This window comes from Taudactylus pleione, unplaced genomic scaffold (genome assembly GCF_031769625.1).
Source record: "Taudactylus pleione unplaced genomic scaffold, aTauple2 ptg001041l, whole genome shotgun sequence".
In the NCBI taxonomy this organism is placed as follows: Eukaryota; Metazoa; Chordata; class Amphibia; order Anura; family Myobatrachidae; genus Taudactylus; species Taudactylus pleione.
Window position 1 is genome coordinate 446,535 of NW_028285442.1, and position 18,438 is coordinate 464,972.

Consider the following 18,438-nt stretch of genomic DNA (forward strand, 5'->3'; position numbering starts at 1 on the left):
TTTTCTAGGAAACATTTTTTAAATTTTCATTAAACGATCTTTAATTTTTCGGTTATTAGCCAGATTTGTTTTTTGGTACTCTTATTGCAGAGAGAACCCAATAAATGTTTTACATGGTACTTATGTACTTTACGTACACAAGTAGCAAAAGTTGTACCAACCTAAATAAGGAAGTTGTCTCCTCGCAGGCTCGCTACGCTCGCCACAAGGTTATATTCCCCCTCTATGCCCAATTGGATGGTAGGGAATGATGCTGGACACTGGGAATGACGCTGGACATTGGCTGATGACATTAGGGTCCTCTCCGTGAAGGGGATTTAGACATTACCATGATTGATAATAATAATGAGTGTAGGACACTTGGGTTCTCTCTGCAATGAGTCACACAAGTACCTTTTTAAAAAAAAAAAAAATATTAGTAGCTCTTCAAGAGGTTTCATTTTTCTCGAGAAGCTCACTTCCCAATTAAGGTTGGCGACCACTGCATTACACCATCTGTGCTGCCTGTCATCTGGGTAGTTGACGTGATGGCCCCCTAGGGATTGGCAGGCTGTCAGGTGCTGCCCTCCTCAACCAGTGCCCCTGGCAAATTGCTATCTTGGCCAACCCCTAATTATTGCCCTTGGTACAGTGGTATCTTTTATTTTGTGTTAAAAGTATGATTTGAAGTGAACTTATTTCTGATATTATGAGTAATGTATGTCACTTTTAAAGGTTATAGGGCCCAAAATGCAGCCCTAGAAATGTATCAGACTGCTGTCATGGCCTAAGGACAATGTTGTGCATGTTAGACACAGTTCCAGTTCTTTAGATGGACTGTACTACAGTATTTCACTCAGCAGAATTGAACTTACATTATCCCTCCTTTTCCCCTGTATGACCATTCCATGTGCAGCTTGTGACTCTCGGAATGACTATAAAATCCATTCCAGCATGCCCTGCCTGCCTGGCTCATACTGGGCCTGAGACACAGATGATGATCTACAGCAGTGGTTCTCAAACTCGGTCCTCAGGACCCCACACACTTTTTCCAGGTCACCCAGCAGGTGCACAGGTGAATTCATTACTCACTGACACGTTTTAAAAGATCCACAGGTGCAGCTAACTGTTTCACTAGTAATTATGTGAGGAGACCTGCAAAACATGCACTGTTTGGGGTCCAGAGGACCGAGTTTGAGAACCTGTGATCTACAGCAGTGGTTCTCAAACTCTGTCCTCAGGACCCCACACAGGTCACATTTTCCAGGTCACCCAGCAGGTGCACAGGTATAATCATTACTCACTGACACATTTTAATAGATCCACAGACGAGGCTGAAGTTGGCTTCTTATTCGGCCAGCTTCTTATTCATTTCTTATTCACTTCTTATTCAAGCTCCAGCTTCTTATTCAGAAAATGTTACATTAAAACATTTAAATAAAGTTAGATCACTAAACTAACACTATGTAAACAAAGAATTGTGTCCCTCACACAGTTTACAATTATTATTTTCCTGACACAATAAGGATTTTGGCATGAATAGGGCAGTAAAGTGGGCACAGGCACCACATTTTGTCATTTTGAATAAGAAACTGTAGTTGTGCAGGGGTTAACTAGCTTCGGTCATCAAATGTTACACTTGAAACCCACAGGGGGTGGTCTGGTACATATAACCCACTTGTCATTTCACTTGACCAACAAGGATTTTGGCATGAATAGGGCAGTAAAGTGGGCACAGGCACCATATTTTGTCATTTTAAATAAGAAGCTGTAGTTGTGCAGGGGTTAACTAGCTTCGGTCATCAAATGTTACACTTGAAACCCACAGAGGGTGGTCTGGTACATATGACCCACTTGTCATTTGCCTTGACCAACAAGGATTTTGGCATGAATAGGGCAGTAAAGTGGGCACCGGCACCATATTTTGTCATTTTGAATAAGAAGCTGTAGTTGTGCAGGGGTTAACTAGCTTCGGTCATCAAATGTTACACTTGAAACCCACAGAGGGTGGTCTGGTACATATGACCCACTTGCCATTTCACTTGACCAACAAGGATTTTGGCATGAATAGGGCAGTAAAGCGGGCACAGGCACCATATTTTGTCATTTTGACTAAGTAGCTGTAGTTGTGCAAGGGGTAAATATCTTTGGTCAACACATTTGAATCTTGGAACCCACAGAGGGTTGTCAGGTACATATTACCCACTTGCTATTTCCCTTGACCAACAAGGATTTTGGCATAAATAATTTGGGCAATGGACAAATGATCCGTATCTTGGTACCTGCGCATAAACACAAAACAACCGCCACCTACACGGCTTCACTATACTGACTTCTTTCTTTAGTGTTTACCACAGACACTGGCATCACAAGGTGCGGGCAGGGCCGGTTCTAGACATTGTGGAGCTTAGGGCGAAAGTTCACAGTTGCCAACTTTTCTTAGAAGATGTTCCTGTGCTTGCGGAACACCCCCAATTCATCACACTGTAGGGCGTGCCTAGCACTTACGAAGGTGCTGGGCTTCCCCTCAAGCTCTCCCCTCGTGGCGATTAATTGCCATGTGCAGTAATGCACCTTACACAGTAATGCCCTTTATAAACACATTATGCCACATGCAGTAATGCCCTTTCTAAACACATTATGCCACATTCAGTGATGCCCTGTATAAACACATTATGCCACATGCAGTAATGCCCTGTATAACACATTATGCCACATGCAGTAATGCCCTTTATAAACACATTATGCCACATGCAGTAATGCCCTGTTTAACACATTATGCCATACGCAGTAAGAATTTGTATAACACATTATGCCACTGTATAATACATGTCGTCACACGCAGTAATGCCCTGTATAATACATTGTGCCACACACATTACTGCCCTCTATAATACAGTATCCCCAATTCAAATTATGCCACACATTAGTCCCTTATTCATGTTATGACACACAGTGGAGCCCCTTTTACACAATGCTCAAATTAGTGCCCCTTATACACAAAGTCCACAGTACTGAGTAGTAGTGCCCCTAATACAATGCCCACAGTAGTGGTGCCCCTTATAGAATGCTCACAGCAGTGGTGTCTCTTACACAATGGCCCCAGTATTGGTGCCCCCCATGCAGTGCCCTCAGTAGTACCCACAGTGTTAATGCCCCCATTGGTAAAGTACCCTATAGTAGTGCCTCCATTGGTAATGCCCCCAATAGTGGTGCTCCCTATAGTAGTGCCCACATTAGTAGTGCCCCCAGTAATAAATGCCCCCTATAGTAGTGCCCACAGTAGGAATGCCCCCTATAGTAGTGCCCACAGTTGTAGTGCCCCCTATAGTAGTGCCCCCAGTAGTAATGCCCCCTTATAGACATGCCCCCAGTAGTAATGCCCCCAGTAGTAATGCCCCCTTATAGACATGCCCCCAGTAGTAATGCCCCCTTATAGACATGCCCCCAGTAGTAATGCCCCATGTCTCCCTTCTGAAAAAAAAACAAAACAAACACAATACTTACCTTAGGCCGCGCTCCTGCGTCCGCTGCCATCTGGTCCGACCGCGGCTCCACCACGGATCTATGGGAGAGATGTCATGACGTCCCTCCCATAGTGCTCTCTGCTGGAGCCGGAGCTCCGGAGTGAGCTCCGGTTCCACGGTTCTATGGGAGAGACTTCATGACGTCAGGACGTCCCTCCCATAGTGCTCTATGCGGGAGCCGGAGCTCTGGAGTGAGCTTCGACTGCTGCTGCAGAGAGGGAACCGGGTGCCCGCTGATAACAAATATCAGCACGGGGGGGACTGGCGCTGGGTTTTTTTTTTTTTCTTATGGGATTTTTATTTTTGCCCTCCTGGGGAATCAGTGGCGCCCTCTAGGGGCCGACGCTATGGGCGACTGCCCTGTTAGCCCGCCCCTAGAACCGTCAATGGGGGTGGGCCGCACTGGGTGACACCATCCGAAGGGTTTGACACCAAAATAGCAGAGCTGCTCTGCTATTTTGGCGTCACCATGGTCGGATGGTGTCACCGTGATGCCAGGACGCGGAGAGAGGCAGGGAGAGACTGTGGGCTGCCCCAGCAGCTGCAGGAGGACTGGGGAAGCCCACTGTGTGATGAGAACGGGAGGCGGTAACGCACCCAAGATCGGCTCACATAAGGGGTGTCGCTTTACAGGCGAGGTCACGCCCCTTCCTGCGAAGCCATGCCCCTTCTGGGAGCGCACACCTATGGCGCGCAGGAGGACTCAGAGCATCCGCACCAGGTGACACTAAGGTAGGTGACGCCTCTGACCACACACACCAACTTGACTACTCATACATACATCAGCACCCTGCCAACAGCAATACAGGGTGGATGTAGTGCACTCCATATCACCATGCTACCCCTATGCTCCCCAACAATGCATCTACACCAATAATGCAATAATTGTTACAGGACAAGGGAATAATGCAGTTACAAAACATTACAATAATCACAAACAGGTACCTTACTACAGCCTACCTTTTAATGGAGGTCTGATTGTAGTAGCTGAGATGACGAGGTAACAAGGTTATAAACCTCAATACATTCTTATCAAATCAGAACAACAGTACTACAGGGCTTAATCATCTTCTGCTGCCTCAGGCCTAGTGCCTGCCTTCTAGGGGATCAATGACACTATGTAGGGCCTATTGCCCACCTAACAATGGGTTAATGATGTGGATCCCAAATTAACCCTATAGGGCCTAATGCCACTTATACCTTGTGGGACTAGTGCCCTCTCTGACTCAGGCATATTGTCCGCCTAACAAAGGCCGTCCCTGCTGATTAGGGCTTAACGCCCACAGTGGCCACGGGCCTAATGCCTGACAATTAAAATAGCATGCAATTGAATGAAAATACAATGCAATTAGATTTACCAGTCCAGTAGTCTTTGGCTGAACTAAGCCTAGTTCATCCACAATCACTGTGTTCTTCACCCGAGGTGGGCCAACTCCCACGATCTCAGAGCTTCCTGTAGTCTTCACCTTGAGCTGGCAAACTCCCACTGCCACAGCAGTCTTCACCCAGGTAGCAGTGACCAAGGTCCAGGGGCAGAACTATGGTGTTTGGCGCCCAGGGAAAGATGAGAAGTTTGCACCTCGCTTACTTATGTGACCTGGGCCTATTGCCCAGGGTCAATTATAGGCTTAGGAGCACGGGCCTGATGCCCGCCTATTTGTTTCACAGGCTTAAGGCCTCATGACCCCTACGTGCCTACTGCCTAACAATCTGATGGTCTAGGGAGGGGTTAATAATGGTAAGGCCTCAAAGAGGGTCTACCTGTCGGGTGGGAGAGGCTGCAGTGAGGATCTTCATTTGCTCTTTTACTTCCCAACCACCGCAGTACTCTCCAGTCCTCAGCCGCATTCTTCTGTTGCTGGCCCATTCTGGCCAGTAGCGGCGCTGCCAGAGCTCTTCTCTATTGAGCCCGGTGTCTCCTAACGTCTTCTGCAGCCGCCGGAGCTCTTCTCTTTTGAGCCCGGTGTCTTCTGGACTCTTCCACGGCTGCTGGAGCTCTTCACCCATTACCGCCAAATTGACTCTTCCTCCCAGAGACATCTGACGCTAGACGCCACGGGCGTAGCCAGCCAAGATGCGGCTTACAACGAATGCATCACTGTGGCCGATTTCTATTGGCTGCCGGTGCACGCCGTGATTGGCTCAGATTGTCAAAATTGTCACCACTGTGATTGGCTCAAATTCAAATTGTCACCCCTCTTCAATGGCCGGCAGTCAATGAGCTGCACTCAGCTATTTGCTGGCGCCACATGTCAGCCGCTGCTGGGCCTTGACCGGCACTGAAAACAGACATACTGTCCCAGCAGGACACTTATGTGTCCTGCTGGGGATACATCTCACCGGACTGCAGGACTAAGGCGCTGGGATCAGGCATTTGGTCACAGCACTGGCAGTGGCGTAACTAGGGTATATGGAGCCCAGGACAAGTTTAAAAATGGACCCCCCTATGTGCGTGTGACAAAAAATGGGTGCGGACACTTAAAAATGGGGCGTGTTAACATGACACACATCCCTATCTCGTCACTCTGAACATTCCTTTCCATTCCATATGCACCTTAATGCAGTGCCCCTTATACAGTCCCCCCTATGCAGTGCCCCCAGTAGTGGTCCCTCTTATACAGGCCCCCAGTAGTACCCCTTATACAGTACCCCTAGTATACAATGTCACCAGTAGTGATCCTTCTTATGCAGGCCCTTAGTAGTGCCCCTTATACAGTACCCCTAGTAGCGGTCCCCCTTATGCAGTCACCCATTAGTTCCCCTTATACGGTGCCCCCAGTAGTGATCCCCCATATGCAGTGCCCCTTACACAGTTCCCCCTGTCGTAGTCCTTCTTATGCAGCCTGCCATTAGTTCCCCTTATACGGTGCCCTCAATAGTGGTCCCCCTTATGCAGATCGCAGTAGTGGTCCCACTTATGCAGGCCCCCAGTAGTGATCCCCCTATCCAGTAGTAGTCCCCAGTAGAGCCCCCCCGATGCAGTGTCCCCAATAGTAGTTACCTCCATACGTTAGTAGTAGTCCCTAGTAGAGGTCACCTCCCCCCCTGATGCAGTACCCCCATTAGACAAATACACAAGTAAAAAAAAAAAATAACTTGAATCCCTGCTCCTGCTCACGCCGCCGTCTGCACCACCGCAGTCCTCCCGCTCTGGTGCACTCTGCATTATGGGAGAGACGTCATGACATCTCTCCCATAACTCACTACAGGAGCTGTAAGGCGGATCTCATGAGTGAGCTCCAGCCCAGCTCTTGCAGTGGGCCCAGCAGCAGCAGACAATGAGAGTCTGTCTGACTCTCATAGGCTGCTGTAAATGCACTGGCGGCTCTATGGGCTATCCTGAGCCCGCCTTCCACCCTTCGCCTGGCGCTATAAGGTAAGCGCTCAGGGGGAGAGAAGGGGCGCGGCTGTGCAGCACAGGACAGTGCTGGGCGCAGGGAAGCCTAGCGCCGGTCCTGAGTAAATGCTGACCGCACTCAGGAGTTCACTCAGAGCCAGTCGCGAGCGCACAGTGCTCGCAAGCGGCTCGATGTTTGAGTATACGCCGCGTAAAGCAGGTGCATGTACGAGACCAGCTGAGCGACTGAAGGTCAGTCGCTACGGGGCTCACAACAAGACGGGACGGCTGTCGATGTTGATTGACAGAATGCGTTCCCTTAGGAACGTCTGGCGTTTTTAGGAGGGGTTGCTGACATCACTAGTGATGTCAGTAGTGGACATCCTGCTCTATTAGAGCAGGAAGTACACTCGGGCTTGTGGCAGCTAGACCCTACCCCAGGGTATCGTCGCAAGCCCGATGGTCGCGATAATTATGACTGTCTCCAGCCTGCTCGCACAAGCTGTGGATGGTTACCCACAGCTTTGCGAGCGGCCGGAGATTAAAAAAAAAACACCTGCCCACATGCAGAGTAAGCGGCCGCCAGCAGCGACCGACTCTGAATGAGCTTCTCACTGTGGTCGGCACTACACTGTTTAACTAGGATGGGCCAGTACCATGGCCGGCAGTGCGGGGGCGTCACCGGCTGCGGCGGCCCTGCCCTAGTTACGCAACTGAGCACTGGACATCACCCTGGACATCAGCTCCCCCCTCTGCTGGGCCTGTCAGACGGTGCCCAGGGCAAGGTGCCCCACACGCACCCCCCCATTACGCCACTGCCGGTGTACCAGCTTTCCGAGAGATTCCAGAAACGTGCTGAATAGTCTGGGGCTGGTTAATGTGATGGCAGAAGGACACCACGCTAAGTGTGTCTCCCTGCTATATTCTTACCCCTTTCTCCCTATAACCAGCCTAGTGCTGGATAATGTGATGGCAGGAGGGCACCACGCTAAGTGTTTCTCCCTGCTATAGTGTTACCCCCTGCTCCCTATAACCAGCCTAGTGCTGGATAATGTGATGGCAGGAAGGCACCACGCTAAGTGTGTCTCCCTGCTATAGTGTTACCCCCTGCTCCCTATAACCAGCCTAGTGCTGGATAATGTGATGGCAGGAGGGCACCACGCTAAGTGTGTCTCCCTGCTATAGTGTTACCCCCTTCCTCCCTATAACCAGCCTAGTGCTGAATAATGTGATGGCAGGAGGACACCACGCTAAGTGTGTCTCCCTGCTATAGTGTTACCCCCTCCTCCCTATAACCAGCCTAGGGCTGGTTATCGGTATAAAAGGTGAACCCCACACAGATTTTTTTTTCCGGTATTCCAATACCAGACCATGCTCAGAGGTGTGGGGTTTTTACTAATTTAGGGAAAGAACCCAATTGTCAAATTTGTTGACCAAGGATATTTAACCCTTGAAAAACTAGAGGTAATTATTCAAAATTAAGAAATCTGGTGCATGTGCCCACATTACTGCCCGATTTATGCCCAAATCCTTGCTGGTCAACGCAAATGACAAGTGGGTCATATGTACCTGACCACCCTCTGTGGGTTTCAAGTGTAAAATGTGATGACCGAAGCTAGTTAACCCCTGCACAACTACAGCTTCTTATTCAAAATGACAAAATATGGTGCCTGTGCCCACTTTACTGCCCTATTCATGCCAAAATCCTTGTTGGTCAAGTGAAATGGCAAGTGGGTTATATGTACCAGACCACCCTCTGTGGGTTTCAAGTGTAACATTTGATGACCGAAGCTAGTTAACCCATGCACAACTACAGCTTCTTATTCAAAATGACAAATTATGGAGCCTGTGCCCGTTTACTGCCCTATTCATGCCAAAATCCTTGTTGGTCAAGGCAAATGGCAAGTGGGTCATATGTACCAGACCACCCTCTGTGGGTTTCAAGTGTAACATTTGATGACCGAAGCTAGTTAACCCCTGCACAACTACAGCTTCTTATTCAAAATGACAAAATATGGTGCCTGTGCCCACTTTACTGCCCTATTCATGCCAAAATCCTTGTTGGTCAAGTGAAATGGCAAGTGGGTTATATGTACCAGACCACCCTCTGTGGGTTTCAAGTGTAACATTTGATGACCGAAGCTAGTTAACCCCTGCACAACTACAGCTTCTTATTCAAAAGACAAATTATGGAGCCTGTGCCCGCTTTACTGCCCTATTCATGCCAAAATGCTTGTTACGCCAGGAAAATAATAATTGTAAACTGTGTGAGGGACACAATTCTTTGTTTAAATAGTGTTAGTTTAGTGATTTAACTTTATACAAATGTTTTAATGTAACTCTTTCTGAATAAGAAGCTGGAGCTTGAATAAGAAGTGAATAAGAAGTGAATAAGAAGTGAATAAGAAATGAATAAGAAGTGAATAAGAAATGAATAAGAAGCTGGCCGAATAAGAAGCCAAGTTCAACCTCGTGATCCACAGGTGGTTATAATTATTTCAATTTTGACCTGGAAAGCATGCACTGTGTGGGGTCCTGAGGACCGAGTTTGACAACCTGTGATCTACAGCTATTGGAAAATTAGAAGTTGGCTTTTTCTGAGCCCTCTCTCCCTCAGCCCCCGACTATCCCCTCCCCTGGCTGACCACCAGAGGCGCTATCTGAGACTCAACCTGTCACTCGCACTGCACGGAGTCCGCTATTGGTGTCTGCTGGGTTGAGCGGCGATTGGTTGGAAGTGGGGACGGTGGGCGTGGCAGTGGCTAGGAGAATTCTGGCAGAAATTGCTTCACACAGTTTCCGGTGCCCATATTACTTTCTGGAGTCAGCTGCTGCTGCTGCTGCTGTGGAGGCGGTGGGATTGTGGCAGTGACCAGGCTGGGCGAGGGCGAGGGCTGCTGTTCCTGGGTAAGTTGTGTGGTTGTCTCTGGTCACACCGTGCTGTCTGGCTGGGAGCTCCGCATAACGTGGTGGGGACTCTGCTTACTACCACTCACTGCTATCTTGGCCACTTGTTGCTAGGTTCAGACTGGCTGCTGAAGAACTACAAATCGCAGCATGCAGCCACAGGTTACCTTCCTCACAACTTCCCATGAATTCCCGACTTCCTTATGTGATGTGTGGTAACCGCTGGGTATGTTGTCTCCCCTGTTCTATACCTAACACATAATGTGCTTTTCTTTTCCTGTCCTATCTCAAATACTACTAGGACAGGATTTAGGAGGCTGTTTGTGGACTATGGAGGGCTGGGGTCTTCATCTGTCAACATTCCTAGCACAATACACCCTTAGCACCGAGCTTTCTCTGTTATTATGCTATCCCCTGTACAGGGTGTAAGCCACAGTCTGGGGAGCTGCATAGCATGTACAGGGGATGATGTCATTATAGCATGTACAGGGGATGATGTCATTATAGCATGTACAGGGGATGATGTCATTGTATAGTGTTAGAGGAAGAAGCTGTAAACCTATTTTGTTTAGGGTATTTCTGCAGTTCCGATCCCTTAATAAGCCTAGAGATTGTCAGTATGTCTGTTATTTTTTTTTTTTATTTTTTTTTACTTCACAACTGCTCTAAAGTGTTTTTTTTTTTTGTGCTTTATAAATATCTGTAGGAGGCATGACCATCTGTTTTTCAAAGCAAGGGGCATTGCCTGGGCTGTGTTTAGGAAACCTGTAAAACATACATTGTATGGAAATTAATGCTGTTATGAAAATTGTCCTCAGTATTACCTGTCGGTCTATACTGGAGACCTGTAGCGAGCGCCTGGCTAAATATAATTTTCATATAAAATGTTGTTTTTTGTTTTGAGGGAGGGATTTTCTTCTAAAACCCTTAACTCTGGCTCTGCTGACAGTAAAAGAAGAAAAAGTTTAAAATGTTTTGCATGTATTATATGGTGAGCCCTCTGCCTTCTCAGTATGAAATGCGGAATACATAGGATACCAGTTGTTGTGTAACAGCTCTGTTTTTCATTGATCCAGTCACAGGAATGAAAATTCGAATTTGCTAGGAATTGGTGACATCACCTTTTTAGTTCTGGGCTCCATGATGTCACTCATTCTTAATATTTATTTATATAGTGCACACATATTCCGCAGCTGATCAGCTGAATATTGGCTCAGGCAGCACAGTGTCTGTGTCCTATTGTGTGGGGGAAAGACAGTGACATTTACTCCGAACAAATACATTATGGAGTGTAGGTTTCCTGATTATGAAAACTAATGTACTAGTCAGTGGATGGTTAACTTGTGCATTCATGTCAATGGGGCATCAGAAACCATGCTGCATTCTAAGGGTATATGTAAGCATCACTCCATAAGGATCTGTATATATATCCCTCCACAAACTATTCAAGCTTTCGTAATGAATATAACTTAGGGGCCTATTTATGAACAAAAATTCTTATAAACTTATGTAGACACTAAAATTACTACGTAATGCTACATATCCCCGCTATGTACCAATAATGCTATATATCCCCGCTATGTACAAATAGCCTAATGCAGGAGATTTCACAGAATCTCCTGCAAAAAGCTAAATAGCGCTCCAGACTGCAGTCCCTCAAATTCTCAATGGGAGTACAGTCTGACACCTGTGTATCAAACTCCAAAATGCATAGCTTTATCTGAATTTAGCCTCAATGGTTAAAGTCATCTTCCTATGGTGTTATCCACTTTGGGCTCGATTAAATTGAATGCGAATTAAATAGCGCCGGGAGGGAGCTCCCGCAGCTATTCAATTCAGCGCGCTAAGGATTTTTTCTCATACCCCTCCAGGAGTGCGATCAGAAATCTGACACAAAAGTACAGGTGCCATGCTGTTTTCTGCCCTTAGCACCGCAGAAACAGCATCGTGCCGGGCAGTTTAGTAAGAGAATGCCCGTTCTCGCGACTAAACACCCTGTTAAAGGCGGGAGAATGGGCATTCTCTGACCTAACAGCGCGTTGAATTGAATAGCTCCGGGAGCTTCCTCCTGGCGCTATTTAATTTGCGTTCTATTGAATCAAGCCCTTTGTTTTACAATCCCTCTCCCACAGCCTCCGGTAACTGACACTGTGTGCCATGTGCAGTGTCAGATTCTTGAGCCTTTCAAAAATGTGAAAGACCTCATCCGATGGACCACATAACTGCACGTCATGCCCAAATGCACTGGGTTTAACTGTAAAGTAGCTTAATCAGTGCAAAGTCCTGGTTAGTGTGACCAGATGCCCGACTTTTTGTGGATTTCTGCTTGCCACCTCAGGAGGGTGCGAGCAGAAATCTGAGCGCCCGCGGCACTCGTACTGTACCTGTTCGTAGCAACAATTGAATTTCTCAGGTGTGCAAAGAATAAATGAATTGCTTCCCCCCCAAGCTCCCCTCCCCCCCATCGAATGAAAAACAAAAAAAAAATTCTAACCATTTCTGTAATTTTTAGCATATATGCCCCCTAGTCTGTAGGGCTTGAGGGATAATTACTTAAATGTTGCTTGGAAACCTTTTCTTCAGAATTTGTAATATGAAGATTTACTTTACCTTTCTTTTACAGCAGGCCTATGTCTGTCTGGTAAAGACGTACTGTAGTTACATACTTTACATTTTCTCAGATGTTAGTTGAAAAAACTAAAATAAAAATCTGGTGTTACATTTCACATGACTTAAACGCTGACCTTTTGGTTTCCTTTACTGCCCTGAATGGCAGATGTAGTCTCTAGGTAAAGCATTTAGTTCTACTTGCTTAATAAATACACATTTTAAGAAACTTTGTCCTGTAAAGCTTCAATCCCACATAAACATAACTTTAGATTCTTTTTGGAATATATATTTTGCTTTTTTTTAAGCTAATAATGATTTAGTTTTCTGTGTATCATAGTGAATAATCATGTGTGGCTTGTTGCCTTGGTAGAGTGAGCAGAGATGATTTGTTTTATCCCCCCTCCCCTTTGCTGTCTTGTTACTGGCCATGACGTTATGCAGTTATCATGTCGACCTCATAAATGTCAACGCGTGGGGAATGGTGTAATTTGACATGTTCATATGGGCGATAAGTCTGTCCCTAATGCAGGGCTCGACAAATTCCGGGGGCCAGGGATTTTGCTGCCTGGCTACCAGATTTTGCAGTGAGGAAGCAGATACTCATCTGCTCTGGTGGAGATTCGTGCCTATAGTATTGTGGTGTTCATATCATGCACAGGAGTGCATGTGCCGAGTGGTGCCTGCTGTGCCTGTGTCCGTCCCGGCCTGCGCTGATGACGACTCCTCCATCCTGGCCTGCTCTGATCCCTGCTGTCTGTCCCAGTCTACGCTGATCCTCCTGTACGTCCCAGCTGTCTACTGTCTCCTATCTCTGGCTGCATAGAGCTCTCCGGTAGTAGGGTCTGTGCGTGGCCAGGGTTTGCGCAGCGGCTTCAGAGGGATAGTGGTGTGACCACGAGGGGAGGGGGCTTTTGTTGTACTTTCTGGCACTGTTATTTTATGTGAAATGTGGTCCGTTATTACTGGAGGGTGGAGCAGGGGAGCTGTGCAGAGCATTTAAGGGGCCTCCATTTTACTGTATCCATTCAACTGTGACCATTTTGTGGACTAGTATAGTGTGTATAATAGTTGTGTAACACACAGAGCTGTGCTCCTCACTCCTGTAAATTTTCTTGGGGGGGGGGGGGGGGGGGGGGTCGGTGGTCTGGCTCCTACAATTTCATCCTGGGTCCTAGATTTTAGAAAAATTTGTCAAGCCCTGTGCTAATGTCGTCATTTAACATTCTGATCAGTGTTGACATATCATCGGTGTTGACATGGTGGAGTTTGTATATTCTCCCTGTGCTTGCGTGGGTTTCCTTCGGGTACTCCGGTTTCCTCCCACACCTCAAAATATACTGGTAGGTTAATTGGCTCCCAACAAAAATTAACCCTAGTGTGTATGCGTGATTGTACATGTGATGGGGAATATAGATTGTAAGCTCCACTAGGGCAGGGACAGGTGTGAATGGCCAAATATTCTCTCTGTAAAAGCACTGTGGAATATGTGTGCGCTGTATAAATAACTGGTTATAATAATAATGGTGGATGTCTACATAATATACTGAACACAGCTACATCTAGGAGATGAGGTTACACTCCCCTCCTGAGGAGCTCCAGAGCTGAAACCAGATGGGTCCAGCTGAGAGACACTTTTCTGCAGTGGCAGCCATATAAATTTTCCCAGAGAGATTTTCCAATGAGAGAACGGAGTTAAAGGAGGACATCCTGTGTGACCTCGAGTTACAAAGGTGCAAAACTTGCTACTTAAAACAGAAAGGGGACGATTCAATTGTTTGTAGCTACCCTCTAAACACTGTGTGAGAATGCTTGGGATTAGCCATGTTAAACAGCTTCTCCTGTGCTAAGTACTGTGCATACTGCATTTAAAGCTCGCCCAGGACTCGCAACAAGCCCCCAAAGCCCTACTTTTTATGCAAATTTCTGCTCTCATCTCAGGAGGGTGCAAGCAGACATTTGCAATAAGTGCAGCCTCGTGGCTGATCGCGCAAACATTGAATAGCCCCCGTGCAGTTTAGATGGGAGCTGCAAACAATTGAATCGTCCCCAATTTGTTCAAATTCCCCTGGCAACTGTGCCCACATACAATTTGTTTTGCAGCTTCTATTAATATAAAACAAAGTGTCTTAAGGTACACATGAGATGATCGGCAATCTTGCCCTACACCCCTGACCATGCAAGATGTTGGTACACACTAGGAAGATTTAGTGAACGACGGAATGATCACTTCCGTTCTTCGTTAAACTACACAGCCCTGTATGCGATATCTTCTGATTGGCTGTGTAGGTACAGCCAATTGCAAGAAGTCGCTGGCAACCTCCAGAAGCACGCAATCAGGGGTACACATTAGACAATGTGCCCAACATATCGTTCTGATCCGCCTCAATCAGGATAATATATCGTCTAATGCAGAGGTCTCAATCCTTAACTGGGGTGGGAGCTACTTCAAAAAAAATTAGACGTCTGGAAGAGCCACATTTTTTTTGAATACTAAAAACTGGCTAATAACCACATTTTTCATAGAACAACAATGCATGTATTAACAGTGATAAATATAACTATATTAATAAATGCATTGTTGTTTTTCTATGAAAAATGTGGTTATTAGCCAGTTTTCAGTATTCAAAAATAAAATGTGGAGAGCTGGCAACGGGGAGCAAGGGGCTGCTGGATGCATTGTGCAGGCAGAACAGTGGATTAACAGGCCCCACACCCCCTTTCAAAGTGCTCTGTCACTTCTATTGTGCAGCTGTGGGGGGGTAGGAGCGGGCCCCCGGGCCTGTGACAACAAGGGTTTTACAGTGTTCTCCCCAGAAATTTTTTTCCGCCGGGTGGGGGCCTTCGCAATTATGCGCACACCAGGAAACGGGGACTATCTCTTACCATTCCAGCCCGACAGGTCGCAGGCTGCTAGCCCACTGGCTCTCAGTCAAAAGTGCCCATTATGCAGTGCCCCCTGTAGTTATCCCCATATGCAGTGTCCCCTGTATTTGTGCCCTTTATACAGTGCCCCCTGTAATTTTCTGCTTTATGCATTGCCGCCTGTAGTTTTGCTTTGCCCTTATGCAGTGCCCCCAGGCTGGAGTAGTGCCCCCATGCTTAAATAGTGCCCCCAGACTGGCCCTTTATGCAGTGCCCCCAGACTGGTCCCAGCCCAGAACTTACCTGAACATGCCCGGCGCTCCCACTTCCGCTGCCTCGCTCTGACTGAATCTAACTAGATTCAGCAGACTCGCAGGGCAGGCTCCTCACGTCGTGGGTGACGTCATGACGTCACCTGCACAGTGCATCACTGGTTCCCAGCTTCTTTAGCCTCTGGTTGCTTCAGAGGCCAGCGTTCCACAGCAGTGGTCGGAGGCGAGGGTGACCGGGACAGTGCCGGGCGGTAGGCTGTTTCTGCCGGGCGATGTGCCCGCAGAAAACAGCCTGGGGAGAACACAGGACTTGAGACACCGTCCTTACTGCCACGAGCTACCGGTGGCTCGTGAGCGACGGGTTGGCGACCACTGGTCTAATGTTTACCCAGCCTTAGTTCTGCTTTTATATATTATCTCCTTCTAATTTGTTTGCTAACTGTTAACTGGAAGTTATTACAGACGTCATCCTTTCTTTTCTGCCCCCCACCCTTCTTTCCTCTTGTCATTTTTGCTGGAAAACCTGATGTAGTTACATTGTTCTGAACCAGATGGCAACTGAGAGCCAAATTTTCAGCGCCAAAAATTGAATTTTGTAAGGACATTTTAAGAAGGTGCAAATATAATAAAAATATCACAGCTAGTGTAAGTAGACCTATACACTTCCCCATAGTAAATTATTAGTTGTAATTTAAATATTTGATAACATTAAATATATTGATCTAAATGTAGGGGTGACATGATATTCATCACCAGAGTAAATTAGAGTTTTAAGTCATCCCTACATAATCACAAGGCTCAAGCCTAAATTATTTTATACAGGTAAAATAATGCTAAGGTATACTGAAATATCTTTATTAGAGCACTGGAGAAAACTTATGTAGAATTTAGAGGCCAACCAAATTTGTTTTGTATGAATGGTTTAGCACATGTGATTTGACCAGCATTTGTTTATGTGCCATTAAATGAAATGTATTCATTATAATACTCAAAAGTTTAAAGTGACATTCTGTTACTACTATATGGTTCTAAAGTGTGATGACACTCCTTTCTAATTAGTGTGATTGACCATTTCAGGCACACCCATTGCTAATAGGTGCATCAAATCTATTATGCAGCCATGCAATCTCTATAATCAACATTAGCAGTAGAATTGGTTGTTCTGAAGAGCTCAGTAACTTATGAAACTGTCATAGGAGGCCACCATTCCAACAAATCAAATTTCAGCCCTGATAGATTTTCCCAAGTCAACTGTAAGTACGGATATTGTGATGTGGAAATGTCTGAGCAATAGCTCAGCTGTGTAACGTTAGGTCACAGAATGGGACCACCGATTTGGGATGCCAGACGTCAACTGGAATGATGAAGAGCAGTGATTCTCAAGTAACCCCAACAGTTCATGCTTCTAGGATTCTAACTGTGGAAGCTGATGGGATAAATACTGACTTAATAAAATAGATTCACTCAACTGTGCATGATTAAAGAAATTCACAAAACATGACCTGTTGGGGTTACTTGAAAACTGATTTTGAGCACGTCGCCATTGGACTTCAGAGCAGTTCTTAGCAGTGACTAATCAGATTTCACCATCTGGCAGTCCCAACCGATGAATCTAGTCTTGACTGATGACCGGAGAACTTCCTCACCACGTGATCGCGACTGGCCATGTGATCGGGTCCGGCTTCAGTTCTTTTGAAAAGGTTAAGTTGAGGGACTTGGCAGATCTTGTAGTGTTTAAGGTAATATGCCTTGTAAGTTCAATAATGTGCAATAAAGTATAGGTCTCTAACGTGTTCTTCCCACATTGCACATTATTGAACTTACAAGGCATGTTACCTTAAACACTACAGGATCTGTTATGTCCCTCAACTTAAACCTTTTTAAAAGAACTGAAGCCGGACCCGATCATGTGACCAGTCACAATCACGTGGTGAGGAAGTAACAGAGAACCAAGACGCCGGAGCCGAGAAGCCGGATACCGCACAACAGGAGACACAGACCACGATCAGGAGGAGGAGGGATTCAGCCACCTAGAGCGACGGGAGGCAGATGAGTCTCGTGGAGTGGGAGCTGTATAAGATCACGAGCGGTCAACTCCGGCGTTCCCCTCCCCAGACAGAGGATAGCACGGTTGCAGTGCCATAGACACAAGGCACCTTCTTTAAGTAGATGGTGCTCGTGTCCAGGCACCAGCCTATCCCAAGTCCAAGTGGCTCTCCTCCGACCTGACCAGAAGTATCCCCAGGCAACAGAAGCTATCTACAGAATATCAATCAGGACTCTGCAGAAGCAACAGCGGGATGCCGCTTACCACCTCTGAGACCGTATTGACTTAATAGACAGCATCTGTACCCACGGTACTGAACACGGACTACATACTAATCTAAAATCACAAGGGGGCAGTAGCAGTGTCATGTAGTGTTACTAGTTGCACAATTCATGAAAAAAAAGACAGAAATGTCTATCATAGATGTAAATTATGTGACATTAATTTCTTCTGTACACTTTATAGTGAACCTTCTGTTTTAGAATTTGCAATAGTAAGTGATTTTAATACCTTTGTTCTGGCAGTCTGTTATATTCGTTCATAAATATCACTAAAGTATAGGAGATAGACACCTTTTAATGACCATCATACATCTGTACATACATCCTATGCATATAGAGGTTTGCGCGCTGAGTGCATTATTTTTCTTTAAATAATGGCTTAAACCTGTGCAAGCTCTTCCCTGAAGCTTTACTTGTCAAACAAAGTTTAACTCTTCCAGCTCTAACTTGATAAATTGCTCACTGTAGAGGGAATAATGTAGCATTGGCCAAACCAGCATAAATCTGCAGCTTTGATAACTGTTTATAGAGTAAAGGTGCCCACACACTAGGGAGATCTGGTGACGATCCGATAGTGTCCGATTTCCATTGAACTCTACCCGGCAGTCGTGGACCC

General features: G+C 46.3%; 1 protein-coding gene across 4 annotated transcripts in view; it reads left to right on the forward strand.

The window, feature by feature from the left end:
* Window positions 1-9,628: 9,628 nt before the first annotated feature.
* The window catches only part of SNAP23 (synaptosome associated protein 23), a 50,821-nt gene continuing 42,011 nt past the window's right edge, over window positions 9,629-18,438 (forward strand). For 3 of the 4 annotated variants that reach the window (XM_088461391.1, XM_088461389.1, XM_088461392.1), the window contains exon 1: window positions 9,629-9,750. The gene's annotated coding sequence lies outside the window, so the exon portion shown is untranslated. Of the gene's footprint in view, window positions 9,751-9,829; window positions 9,977-18,438 lie in introns of those variants that run through there. The other variant, XM_088461390.1, reaches the window with a different exon arrangement.